Source organism: Melanerpes formicivorus, unplaced genomic scaffold (assembly GCF_026170545.1).
Source record: "Melanerpes formicivorus ecotype bairdi unplaced genomic scaffold, bMelFor1.0.p_v2 SCAF_5, whole genome shotgun sequence".
In the NCBI taxonomy this organism is placed as follows: domain Eukaryota; kingdom Metazoa; phylum Chordata; class Aves; order Piciformes; family Picidae; genus Melanerpes; species Melanerpes formicivorus.
This window is the reverse complement of record NW_027142357.1, coordinates 28,749,157-28,763,123: the sequence shown is the minus strand read 5'-3', so window position 1 is coordinate 28,763,123 and position 13,967 is coordinate 28,749,157. Positions and strand designations below refer to the sequence as shown.

At 42.3% G+C, this 13,967-nt stretch overlaps 1 protein-coding gene across 5 annotated transcripts in view; it reads right to left on the bottom strand.

The window, feature by feature from the left end:
- Positions 1 to 13,967, bottom strand: part of PTPN4 (protein tyrosine phosphatase non-receptor type 4) — a 127,718-nt gene extending 113,751 nt beyond the window's left edge. For 2 of the 5 annotated variants that reach the window (XM_068138957.1, XM_068138958.1), the window contains exon 1: positions 13,860 to 13,967. The gene's annotated coding sequence lies outside the window, so the exon portion shown is untranslated. Of the gene's footprint in view, positions 1 to 13,376; positions 13,632 to 13,696; positions 13,718 to 13,859 lie in introns of those variants that run through there. The other 3 variants (XR_010987407.1, XM_068138956.1, XM_068138955.1) reach the window with 3 other exon arrangements.

The following is a 13,967-nucleotide window of genomic DNA, read 5'->3' as shown; positions in this document are numbered from 1 at the left end:
CCGCCTCTTCTTCAGGCAACAGCTTTCTGTCCTGGGCTTTCTGCCAAGGCTCCGGCCTTGAGAGAAAAACAGATAACAGGCCTGTATTAACTTTTTTCCAATTAACACAAACTGCTTCTAACATTTTTTTTTCTTTCCTCTCTTCCTATCCCACTCTGGGGAAAGGGGGGAGAGAGGGGAGAGCGGAGGTGGGGAACCCCCTCTGTCCAGAGGGGGGTCACTCTCATTTCTGTGTTACTCTGTTGTATATCTTTGTATATATTGTAGATATTGTAAATTTGTAAATAATCCCCTGCAAACCCTACATCGCTTTGTAAATATAGCTCCACTGCTTTGCTAATTCAGCTTGCGAGTTTTTTTTTCCTTTCCCTTCAATTTTTTTTTCCCTTTTACCTTACAAGGGGGAAGGGAGGAGGCTTCTCAGCCTTACCCCTTCCATCCCACCACATTTTTTTTTTATTGGCGCCCAACGTGGGGCAGATAATTAGTTTAATTTATTATTTGATTGATTTAGTGTTTTCCAGCTGAATTAGCAAACATGAAGGTATTGTGGTTTGTGGAGCGATTATTCTTTTCAATTTTTGGGGCACTGGTTTACAGATATTGTTTGGGTTTGATTTTGGATTACCTGGGCAAATATTTGGTGCGGACAATTTATATGTGGGTTATGTATAGAGTTAAATTATGGTATGGAAAATGTATTAATTTATTATGGCCAGTGAGATACAGGAATGTTACCTCCACCACTCTCCCAATTGAGATAAAGAGTTTTAAGATTCCGCCTGAGGAGACAGTAACTTTAGGTGATGCCTGGGATCCAAAGGTGATTTATGTGATGTGTATAATTCTGCTGCTGGTGATAACTAATGTGTTTTCTCTGTATTCCTTGTGGCGAGAGAAAAAGGTGTCCAGGGCGTGTTTTGTTATTAAAACTAGATCAAAAAGAAAACGCCGTGGCTCTCGATCAGTCCCAGAGTCATCTAGTGATGAGGACTGTGGAGAACCCGTGTCAGTAAAAAAGAAGGCTAAAAAGTTAATTGGTAAGGCAGCTCTAAATGACTTTGCTGATTCTAGCAAGCAGCCAAGGGCATCGGCTGGTATCAACATGGCACCTACTCCTTCCCCTACTCCTTCTCCTTCTTCTTCTTCTCCGTCGGCCATTAATGGAGCAACGTCACTTCCACCCACTCCCTCGGTGGGACCGGAAGTCACTGCCCCAGCAGCTGATTTATCTCAGGACTTGTCAGCTTCTATTAAGGTGGCTGTAAATTCAAACACAGCTCCAGTTAAGGTGGCTCCTTTAAAGACTAGAGCTGGAAAGGGCAAAGATGGAGAAGAAGAGGAGGAGACTGATCCTGGTGAGGGGCCCTCTACTCTAAAAGATCCTGCTCAGGAGGAAGAGAAGGTTTGTTTTAAAGATCTAGCTAACCTAGTGAGATCAAAGCAGGATAGAGATGAAGCTAGGAAAGCAGCTGGCAAAGGTGGTTCTCAGCTTAAAGAGATCCTTAGGAGAATGACAGCAGGATTTTATGGGCAAAGAATTCAGGGAGATGAAGATGAAGATGATATTACGGACTGTTCGTCACCACGGGAGGAATTGAGAAATGTCCGTAAAGATTTCACCAGGGCAGATAAGGAGCCAGTTCTAGCTTGGCTTAGTAGGTGTTATGATACAGGTGCTTCAGCTCTAACAGTTGGAGACAAGTCAGCAGCTCAGTTAGGAACTCTCTCAAGGGACAACGGAATAGATAGACATCTAGGCGAAGCTCTCGGTAAGGTTAATCTGTGGATACGCCTTTTAATAGCGGTTGCCCTGAGATACCCTTCCCGAGATGATCTTCCCTGGAATCCTAAACCCTGGACTACCATAGATGAGGGAATTAAGCGCTTGAGAGAATTTGCTGTTAGAGAGCTACTCTATGGTGAACATGAAACTCTGAATCCTGATGACGTTCCTGTGGGTATTGGTCTTGCTAAAAAGATCATCAAACTTGCTCCTTCTAATTATGCAAACATTCTGGCAAGCAGAATTGTGTCAAGAAGTTATGGTGGAGCTTCTCCTACGGTTGGCCAATTCAGTGATCAAATGAGACAATTGGAGGATAGCATGACACGTGGTTCTTTGGTTTCGGCCATCAAAACTATGTCTGGTGATATTCAGAATTGCATAAGAGAGTTAAAAGATGAATTTAGAAATTCCATATCCCAATTGGCACAAAAGGATAATTTCAATTCTTCCTCCAGGTGGGTACAAGTCTCATCTGTGAGGAATACACGTCCTCCAAGGAGGTCATTCCAAAACAGGACATTCCAAAACAGGTCGTTCCAAAACAGACCACCAAGGCAATCACGTAGAACTATTTGGATAACTCTGCGTGATCAGTTTGGTGAGAACATGAACCGCTGGGATGGCCAACCAACTTCTAATCTTTTCAGGAGACTGAGGGAATTGCAAAGTGGCAGAACCCGAGGTAGCAATACCAGAAGGGTAGCTGTTACTTCCACAGCTCCCCAGAACGACTCTTATGGTTCCAACAGTGGCTCCAGTTATAACATGCAAAGTTATAACCCTGCGCAATATGTGCAATGCACATGTGCACATGTTCCCCATAACTAGGGGTGCCCTGCCTCCCGCCAGGGGGAGGAGAGGGATAACAGAGATAACAGAATCTATTGGGATGTGTACATCCAGTGGCCTGGCACTTCACAATTTCAGAAGTACAGGGCCTTGGTTGACACAGGAGCTCAGTGCACCATAATACCATCAAATTATCAGGGATCAGAGTCTATAACCATTCTGGGAGTCACTGGTGGATCTCAAGAGTTAAGTAAGGTAGAGGTTAATATAAGTTTAACTGGTAAACAATGGAGGAAGCATACAGTTGTGACCGGACCTGACGCACCTTGTATTTTGGGAATTGATTTTTTGAGAGAAGGGCGTTTCAAAGACCCTAAAGGTTACAAATGGGCTTTTGGAGTAGCTTCTATAGAAATTGATGGACAAAAATTGAAGCTGTCTGCCAGACCTGAACTTTCTGATGAATCTGCAGTTGTGGGACAACATAAGATACAGGACATTAAATTGCCGGTTGCTTCTCAGACTGTGCATCACAGACAATACAGAACCAACCGTGACTCTTTGTTGCCCATTCAGAATCTGATTCGTCAGTTGGAAAGTCAGAAAGTCGTCAGCAAAACTCATTCACCTTTCAACAGTCCAGTGTGGCCTGTGCGGAAGCAGAATGGAGACTGGCGTCTGACGGTAGACTACCGAGCCCTGAATGAAGTGACACCACCTATGAGTGCAGCAGTGCCAGACATGATGGAGCTACAGTATGAGCTGGAATCCAAAGAGGCCAAATGGTATGCTACCATAGACATTGCTAATGCATTTTTCTCTATTCCCATAGCAGAGGAATGCAGGCCTCAGTTTGCTTTCACCTGGAGAGGAATCCAGTACACTTTCAACAGGCTGCCAATGGGCTGGATCCACAGCTCAAGCATCTGTCATGCAGTGATCCACGATGCTCTGGAGAAAGGCGGTGCTCCAGAACACATCCAGTTCATCGATGATATCATCGTCTGGGGTAAAACTGCTGAGGAAGTCTTTGAGAAAGGTAACAAAATCATTGACATTCTTCTGAATGCAGGTTTTGCCATCAAGCGAGACAAGGTGAAAGGACCTACCACAGAGATTCAATTTCTGGGAGTGCGATGGCAGGATGGACGCCGACACATTCCAGTGGATGTGGTAAATAGAGTCTCTACCATGGCAAGTCCCACAAACAAGCAAGAGACCCTACGTTTCTTGGGGATAGTGGGATTTTGGAGACTGCACATTCCTGGATACAGTCAGATTGTGAAACCTCTGTATGATGTGACTCGAAAGAGAAACCATTTCCACTGGGGACCTGAACAACAAGCAGCCTTTGACCAGATAAAGCAAGAGGTAATTCAAGCAATGGGTCTGGGACCTGTCCGAGATGGTCCAGACATTAAGAACATTTTGTACACGGCTGCAAGTGACAATGGTCCAACCTGGTGCTTGTGGCAAAAAGCTCCAGGTGAGACTCGTGGACGACCTCTTGGTTTCTGGAGTCGAGGTTACAGAGGTTCAGAGGCTAATTATACTCCAACAGAGAAAGAAATCTTAGCTGCCTATGAAGGAGTAAAAGCATCTTCTGAAGTGATTGGAACTGAATCACAACTTCTTCTAGCTCCCAGATTACCAGTTTTGAATTGGATGTTCAAAGGCAAAGGCTCCACACCACATCATGCCACAGACTCAACATGGTCTAAGTGGATGGCTCTGATAACACAGAGAGCTCGAATGGGAAATCTTGAAAGACCTGGTCTAGTGGAGGTGATCTCAAGTTGGCCTGAAGGTATCAACTGTGCTAAACCTCCAGAGGAGAAAGTGACTCGTGCTGAGGAAGCTCCTCCTTACAAGGACCTCTCTGATGATGAAAAGAAATATGCTTTGTTCACAGACGGTTCCTGTCGTCTTGTTGGAAACAAGCGAAGGTGGAAGTCTGCAGTGTGGAGTCCAACACGCCGAGTTGCAGAGGCGAAAGATGGAGAAGGAGAATCCAGTCAGTTTGCAGAGGTAAAAGCTGTCCAGCTAGCTCTCGACGTGGCTGAACGTGAGAGATGGCCAAAGCTTTATCTCTACACCGACTCATGGATGGTAGCCAATGCTCTATGGGGTTGGCTAAAGAACTGGAAGAAGAGTGGTTGGCAGAGAAAAGGAAAACCCATTTGGGCAGCCAACCTGTGGCAGGACATTGCTGATCGAATCGAGAGAATTCCAGTGAAAGTGAGACACATTGATGCTCACATTCCTAAGAGCAAAGCTACTGAGGAACAGCAACACAACCATCAGGCAGATCTAGCTGCAAGAGTTTCTCAAGTAGACATGGACTCTAATCTTGATCTCGACTGGAAACACCGAGGTGAGATATTCTTAGCTCGGTGGGCTCACGATTCGTCAGGACATCAAGGCAGAGATGCAACATACCAATGGGCTCGTGACAGATCCATAGACATTTCCATGGATGCTATCACACAAGTCATCCATGACTGTGACATTTGTGCTGCTACTAAGCAGGCAAAACGACTTAAGCCCTTGTGGTATGGTGACAGATGGTCCAAGTACAAGTATGGTGAAGCTTGGCAGATTGACTACATCACTCTACCACATTCTCGTTCTGGTAAGCAATACGTGCTTACTATGGTAGAGGCAAACACTGGATGGTTAGAAACTTATCCAGTTCCACATGCAACTGCACGCAACACCATTCTTGGTCTGGAGAGACAGATCCTGTGGAGACACGGAACTCCAGAGAGGATCGAGTCAGACAACGGAACTCATTTCAAGAACAACCTTGTAAAGAGCTGGGCAAAAGAGCACGGTATTGAGTGGATATTCCACATTCCCTACTATGCACCAGCTTCAGGGAAGATTGAACGCTACAACGGTTTGTTGAAGACCACTCTCAAAGCCATGGGAGGTGGATCTTTGAAAAACTGGGAAAAGCATTTAGCACAAGCAACCTGGCTGGTAAATAGTAGAGGTTCAGTGAACCGAGCTGGACCTGCACATTCAGATTTGCTACGGAAAGTGGAAGGTGATAGAGTTCCTGTTGTTAGAGAAAAGAATCTGTTAGGTAAAACTGTTTGGGTATTTTCACCCTCAGGAGAGGCTAAACCTGTCCGAGGGGTGGTTTCAGCTGAAGGTCCGGGTCACACTTATTGGGTAATGCAAGAGAATGGTGAAATTCAGTGTATTCCACAAAGAAATTTAACTTTAGCTGAAAGAGGTTAATTTCGAACTGCTGTACAGCTACATCGCGTCCAAAGGAAGAATCAACGAGGAGTCTACGGTGCACGAACCCTGAGATCCCTGAGAGCCCTGAGTCAACTAAGAGACCCTGAGATTTCCCTGTTTCCCTTTTCTTCGCTTCGTCGGTGAAGAAATGAACTGTTTTCCATTTTTCTCATTTTCTGATTTCCTTGGACTTTTGAATCATCTACATCTGAGCATAGCCGGAATGGACTATGAACTTTACTCACGAACTGTAAATATCGTTTTGGATTAGATGGACAGTATGAACAGCCAATGAAATTGTTTAGAAGGGGTGGACTGTGGCCGGTTGACGTTGCCCCCTTAAGAAAGGGAATATGGTGGACGGAAGTTGGTAAACGGAAGGAATAGTCTAAACTAATTTCATTGGATGAGTGGGAGGAAGCACTTCTGAGCTGGGACTATACTGGACATTTCCAGCACTTCTCAGTCAGTCTTGCTTCCGCCTCTTCTTCAGGCAACAGCTTTCTGTCCTGGGCTTTCTGCCAAGGCTCCGGCCTTGAGAGAAAAACAGATAACAGGCCTGTATTAACTTTTTTCCAATTAACACAAACTGCTTCTAACATTTTTTTTTCTTTCCTCTCTTCCTATCCCACTCTGGGGAAAGGGGGGAGAGAGGGGAGAGCGGAGGTGGGGAACCCCCTCTGTCCAGAGGGGGGTCACTCTCATTTCTGTGTTACTCTGTTGTATATCTTTGTATATATTGTAGATATTGTAAATTTGTAAATAATCCCCTGCAAACCCTACATCGCTTTGTAAATATAGCTCCACTGCTTTGCTAATTCAGCTTGCGAGTTTTTTTTTCCTTTCCCTTCAATTTTTTTTTCCCTTTTACCTTACAAGGGGGAAGGGAGGAGGCTTCTCAGCCTTACCCCTTCCATCCCACCACAGCCACCAAATCTATTAACTCAAGATGTCAAAAAAATTGCACATCATGTCACAAAGCAAAAAGTAGCAAGTTCTCAAACAAAGATCTCCAAAATTACTTCCTCAGTCCTAAATATAAATATCTGAGGATTTAAAATGTTCAATTCCAAACTGAGTGCCTTATGAATTTTACTTACATGGTACATTCTAATATATCATAAAATTAAGAGTTAGTGAAGGGGGGGGGGGAGGGAGGGAAATTATTATAAAACCAACCAACCAAAAAAATCCCACAAAACTCTAAACTTTTTCCACTACTAATGTTCTGTCCCTCCTTACCTATCTCCACATACAGCAAAATTGAGAAGAGATGCTCAAAGCATAGCCAGTAACAACTGTATTAGTCCTGAATCAGTAGTCTAACTCCAGCTCACAGAAGACAATTGAACCCCAAAAAGACTGTCAAATAATTTGGAGATATGACCCCATAGTATAGCTGATTGAGCTATCTGTTCCACTGTAATACCACTTCTGTATTTCAGTTTCCCCTTACTACAGTTCTGTGTACCAAAGTTATTTCAGCAGAAGCTTCCCATGAGGTCATGAGATTTACTGATATTAATCAAAAGAAAACACAATAATCTTTCCTTTGTAATTATGTTTTCAAAGACCTTATACATTTTATAATCATTGCACAGTAGCTGTCCTTTTGCTCTTTCCCCTTTTCTATACCCAGACTTAGACAAAGGTGATGCATCCTTTCAGTTTTAGCAACACATTTTAATCTTTCAAAAGCCTTTTTCACAGACATTACATCTGGAAAGGTCTTTCCATGCATGAGGTTTAAAGAGATCAGCTCCACAGAAAGCAGGTGCATTCAGGTGTGCTAGTAGGATGCAGTTATCTTCTTAGTTAACATACAAGTCTAAAACATAGTAAGTGGGGAATACTTGCAGATTAGTATTCCCAAGACTCACCCGTTGCCTCAAATACACTCAAGTATTAAAAACAGACTCTGGCATGGATTGTAATAGCAGCCTGCCTCCCCAAAAAAGTCAAGAACATCTTCCAAGGGAAGTCTTAAAAGCAGCTGACAGTTTGGAGGTTACAGGCCACAATGAGTTGAAACTCAAATGCCTAGTTCTATAAATTTGTATTCCTTAGTTGTCAAACTAATTGATACATGTCCCTTATCCTGAAGTGTACCTTTTCTAAACAGGGGCACCACATAAATTCAATTTATATGAACTGATGCTATAAGCAATTTAGAGGCACTACAGAACTGGCACATGCACTGCATGTTCACTATCTGTATGCAGACACAAACACCTTACAATGCAACACATCAGTGGTCGTATTGAACCTTATTCACATATCGAAAGACAAAAATATGCTCAATACTTTTTTTTTCCCAGCTGATACTAAAAGCTTCTTGCAAGGATCAAGACAGAAAAATGCAAAGAGACATATGTTAATTTCAACTCTGCAAAGGCAGCTTTTCATGGGAAAACTGCATTTTTCCCCCTCGAAAAAACATTACTGAATTGACTGACAAGGCTAATGGAAAACAGACAAACAACAGAACAACAAACCAACCCACAGTTTTACTTTTCATCCAAACAAAACTGTGCTAACCTAGGAGCTCAGAAAGCATTAATGGCAATAGCATTTTTTCCACTGAGTGGTATGTTTCTATGTGCTCCTACTGAAAAGGTGGCCATTGCACTATTTCCTATTCAAGGCTGAATTAACTGAGGTTAGTACAGCACTGCATCCCTCTTGGCACAGACAAGAGAACACAAGTTTTGGTATGCCACACTTTAATACCTCCTTATAAAAACACACTGTCTTCAGCATATCAAATCCACTTGCTTGACTCTTAAAAATACAACCTTCCCCTGTGAAAACACTTGAATCTTGCTTGTTACCCATTTTCCAAAGTAAGTTAGCACATCCAGACAAAGGAGCCACAACAGACTCATCTGTTACCAACTGCTGCTTTGGTTTACATTGAGAACTACTTGCTACAGTTTCAATTTCTGTTTTTAAACCTGACTGATGACACAGAAGAAAAATTATAATAATAAAGACACCTGAAAAAATTAGAAGACTTATCTAAGAATAATTTTCTCATCTGAAAAAACATTTTTTAGGTAATTTGTTTCTCATTTATATCTTTTGCAACAGAGAGAACATTATTTAGGGGTTAGTTTGATGGTCTGTAGTGCAGAGAGATGTTAGTGTGCCTTGCAATACTGGCCAGAGGACGCAGGGAAAGTTAAAAGTACACTCAACTCTCTTCAAAGTTAGCATCCTTTTAGAGACGAAGTAAGTTTAATCCAGAGTTAACAGAACAGAACTAAACCCATTTATACTGTTATTCTTAAGAAACACTAAAAGAACAAACAAAAAACCCCAACAAAACACCACATTTAAATTATGGTTTTTAAAAAGAATCAGTTTATGACCACTGTCAAACAAAACAGAGAAACTGCATGCAACTGAGGCCTCCCAAACTGAAACGCTACACCCCACAAAGTACCAGTCAGAACCAGCTTTTCAGTATTCAGTACCAGACATTTAGCAATTCTTAATTTAAAGTATAAATCCCAGGTTGATAAGAGAACTGAATAGATGCTACTCCAATCTAATCTACACCATTCTAATTAAAAAAAATCCAAGCATGAAAATGTTAATCTCTAGCAGCATTACATTTGATTTCCATTTGAAGATTTGGGCTTTTGGTCATGCAGAATAATTCAGTCATTACTCTTTTTCAACTAGTTACCCTGCAGAAGATAAAGGAACAGCCAGTAAGAACACACATGGCATAAGAAGTGGGTTATAATTTTTGCCCCCCTCTTAGATCTTATGGAATGCCTGAAAACTCTTAAGTGGCAACTGCACTTCACACTTCCATCAGTGAAAATATGTCCCAGACTATTCTTCATTACAGACCATAGCTACTCAATTTTTTAACTAGATATTCGCCATTTCCCCCTTCCTTATATAATAATTGCAGAGATGGCAGTAACTCATAAACCATGGAAATGGAATTGCATTTATCACATCCACCAGTTGCCTTCTAACTTGTTCAGGAAGTAATTGCAGTGTGAGACAAGTGTGCCAAGAGAGGTCTAACTGTATCACCCCACCAAGTCATTTTTGAAGGTCCATAAACTAAGAACAGAGAAGCTGGTTCAATTCTCACAAAATTTTCAACTTAATTCAAACAAAAGATTATCTAGCTCTGCTTGTCTGATCTACTTGAGTATATATGTGCATATCAGCTGCAATATTCTGTAGCATTCCTGGGACACCAGGCGTACAATTAGCACAGACTGTAGTATGCTGTAACACGGATCATTGTAAGGCAAGCATATTCTTGTAACCTCCATCTGGACATTTAATGCTGGTACATTGACACATCAGTAAAACTTCCATGAACACATTAACTCCTATAAACATGAAGCAATTTATTATGTAAGTGACAAACAGCGGCAGTTTCCTAATAATTCTGAGATTCTCCAAAGTAGGAATGGGTATTTTGAACATGCACCTGCAGATACACAATTCTAGAACATATTACAGAAAGCTTCCAGAAAACTGCAATATTTTAGAACATAAAAGCTTTCAAAAGCCTACATAAAATTATTTTTGTGCTAGTTCAGTAGATTACAAGTCCTAAAGGAAAACCAGCCTCTGCTCCCAAACAAACATACATGAACAGCTGGCTCAGGCAGCAAAGACCTGCTGTTGTATTACCAGGCTACTGTTCAGCTTCTTTTGATTTGTCTCCTGCTCAGGCCATTCTCCCCTCCCCTCTTTCTTCCACCTTCACAGTTCCTTCTTTCAACTATAAACAATCCCATATTATATGCACACACAACCCATTTTTACACAATACTGAAGCACAATAAAGCCCATGAGAATTTTGTCCAGCCATTTTATGAAAAGTGACAGCACCAGAGTGAAAGTGTGGTATCTAAAAAAAAAAAAAAAAAAAGCACAGCCAACCATCTGCTGAAAGAGTCTCATTTGACCATTTTTATAATTGGTGAGAATAGAAGGGAGGTAGGACAAAAACAGGACGTGCAGACATAGAATTAATGTGATCTTGCATCAAATGTAAACCCAAACCAAAGGGGTAATGTAAACAGACAAGCCAGAATTACTTATTGGCAGATCTAAAGACCTAAGAAGACTGACACAGAAAAATACTATGTATCAATTTAAGGAAAATAATCTAACACTGACTTCAACAACAAGAAAGCATTAAGTTTTAATTAAGTTAATTAAGTTTTGATCAGCTGAAAAGTTAAAACATAATTTTTAATCCATCATAATTTTCCGAAAACACTAATTCACCTCCTCCAAAGGTTTAAACTGCTACAAGCAACCAATTCTGTCTGTTTCCCACAAAAAGGTTAGTTTATGGGACTAAGTGAACCATCCTAAGTAACTTCCCCTTCAGTATATTCAAAGTTGTAAGCATACTCAGTTCTCTGGAAAACGTTTGCAGAGTACGCATTCCACGTAACTTCCACGTACATTCATAAAATAACCCACCAAGGATAACAAGACCCCAGTAAGATGGAACCCCCAAATTCTTCTCAGGACCTTACAGCAGCACTGCTATAACATGAAAGCCATTAAAAAACAACACAAAACAAACAAAAAAACCCCCACAACTCTTTTCCACAAAATAATCATGTCACAAAGTAACATATCAGGCTGTTACTGTGGGCACAAATCCTGCAGCTCACTGTACACAGAGAAGTCTACATGACATGCCACACAGACAAAAGGTTAACAATAAAACATATAAAACATTCACAGGCACTAAATGCTCATGATAAACATCAGCCTAGTGTCTACAAAATGAATGTTTGAGCTTCAGATCCTGCAGTGAGTTTTGTGTAGGTGGATGCCTCTGCCCAAACAGAGGTCACTGCAGGATTAGAGCCAAAATGGGTATTAATTTACCATATATTCCAAATATGCTAATGGAAATGACATGTAAATAGTATTACACGAACTCCATTCATTAACAGGAAGCTCATCCACTCCACAGAGCAATTAGCACTACTTCTAAGATTACAGGATTTTGCTTTTATTCATGTTTTACAAATGTAGCTGCTAATAATTAATTAATTCTAGTGACAGAAAACAACATATAGGCTTAACTTTCCTGCTGCTACAGTATATCAACCATGAGAGTATTTTTAGCAAGGGTGTTCAATCAATACTGCTATGTACAACCTAAATTAGACATTAGCAGGGCAACAAACAAAATATTTCAGGAAAAATTTTACCAAGGAAACATCATACCAAGCCCTAAGTAGGCAAACCCAATTCCAAACAAACTTAACTGCAAACATAATGGAAATGTACCAAAAGGTAAAATACTAATGTATTTCTGCTTTTGGAGAAAATGCATTTGCATTTCAATGTTTAAACTGACATAAAGCCCCCGACAAATAAAACCACAGACAGCCTAAAAATACACAGCAAGTCTAACAACAACAAAATAGTCTCCAAAAAACCAAACAAATAATCACACCCACAATTACAACTCTAAGTTTATAAAGCATAAACACGGCCAGGAAACGTGCAGACGCACTTCTATGTATTTATATGCTTATCACCCAGAATCACATTTTATCAACATGGTGTAAGCCAGAGTCGTGCCAATATGTAAAAACAACTTTTTAGGTCAGTGAAGCAAGAAATCCATTGTCAAGAAAATGGCATCCATAAGATTATGATACTGAATATTTTATGCTGTGGCAATGAACTGGAAAACTTTCCCACCATATACATACCTAACAGGAGAACAGTTTTACCAATTCTTATTTAGCTCATCCTGCAATGCACATTTACTATGTGATGAGCTCATAAACGTCTGCATGTGTGTGAACACATCAGTGGCTCCCAACATTACTGGGCAGTTATGTGCCAATAACAAGTAAACGTGCACTCACAACATCCTTGTCCTACTCAACACAGAGTTTCGCTCTGGGCAAGAGAAATGCCTCGTGGGTGAGAAAACGTACGTGCACACTAGTCTAACAATTATTCCTCAGCTGAGATCCATTAGCACTTCTGTACAACACAAATCACATAAATATTTTCTGTCTCGGAGTTTAAAAAATTCTAACAGCTTGGCCACGTTGAAGTCCTGGAAGGATATCAGCAGCAGTACAAAGTTCATTCACGTGTATTTTACATCTGAATGACATATATTCTTTGAACAGGCAAACGGTGGAAACATTTAATCTACGCTGGCAGCTACCAAATCTCCTAGAGATTTCTGAAAGGAAAAAGACGTTATTCCTCTTCCAGCTGGTACTGCAACAGCACACACGAGTTAACCCATCACCAGGTACACCGAGAGCCTCTGTCGCATATAGACACACACGATTATACAAGCCTTCTGCTTGAGGGAGATACTAAAAATGTACCAGAGGAATGCAACGGCAGCACTCAAACGCATTTTCCCTGCCCATAACCAGGGCAACGTGCACATGTGCCTAGAAAGCCCATGAACGCAAACTTTCGCATTAAACATACAAAAATCCACCCCAAAACCAACAAACCAACAACAGAAAAAGGAACCACAACAAAAACAAACAAACAAACCAACATTTCAGGCGTTCAGCTGAGTTTTCCACATTTTAGACCCCGACATGCCCGTGCCGCTTGTTCCCCCGACGGCTGTTTATGAGCCCCCTCCGCGGGCCGGCAGTCGGTTTCAGACAACCCACTCCCCAAACCCCTTCTCCATAGAGAAGCTGGATCTCTTTTCAGCGCGGGGCGCAGAGGGGACACTCATAAATACGAACACCTTCCCCTTCGAAAGAGAAAAAAGGCTCTGGGCAGAATCGGTCTTCGCCAGCGGCGACCTGTACGAGAAGTTGCGGAGCTGAGGGGGAGCAGGGACGGGGGGGAGGGAAGCGGCAGTACCTCGGCACCCACAGCCGACGGGGGCGGTTAAGGCGGCTGCCGGTGCGGGGGGGGGGGGGGGGGGGGGAAGCCGGTCAGAGCAGAGGAATGCGGCGCGCGAGCCCCGCCGCCGCCCCTGTTCCCTCCTGCCCCGAGACCCGAGCGCCCCGGCGGCCGCTCTTACCTTCATATAACAGCCACGTCCTTCCAGAGGGAGCGGGGACGGCGGAGGGATGAGGCGCGGGGGCTGCGTTCGTGGCTGCCGCCCCGCGACCCCCCGCGCGAGCACGGG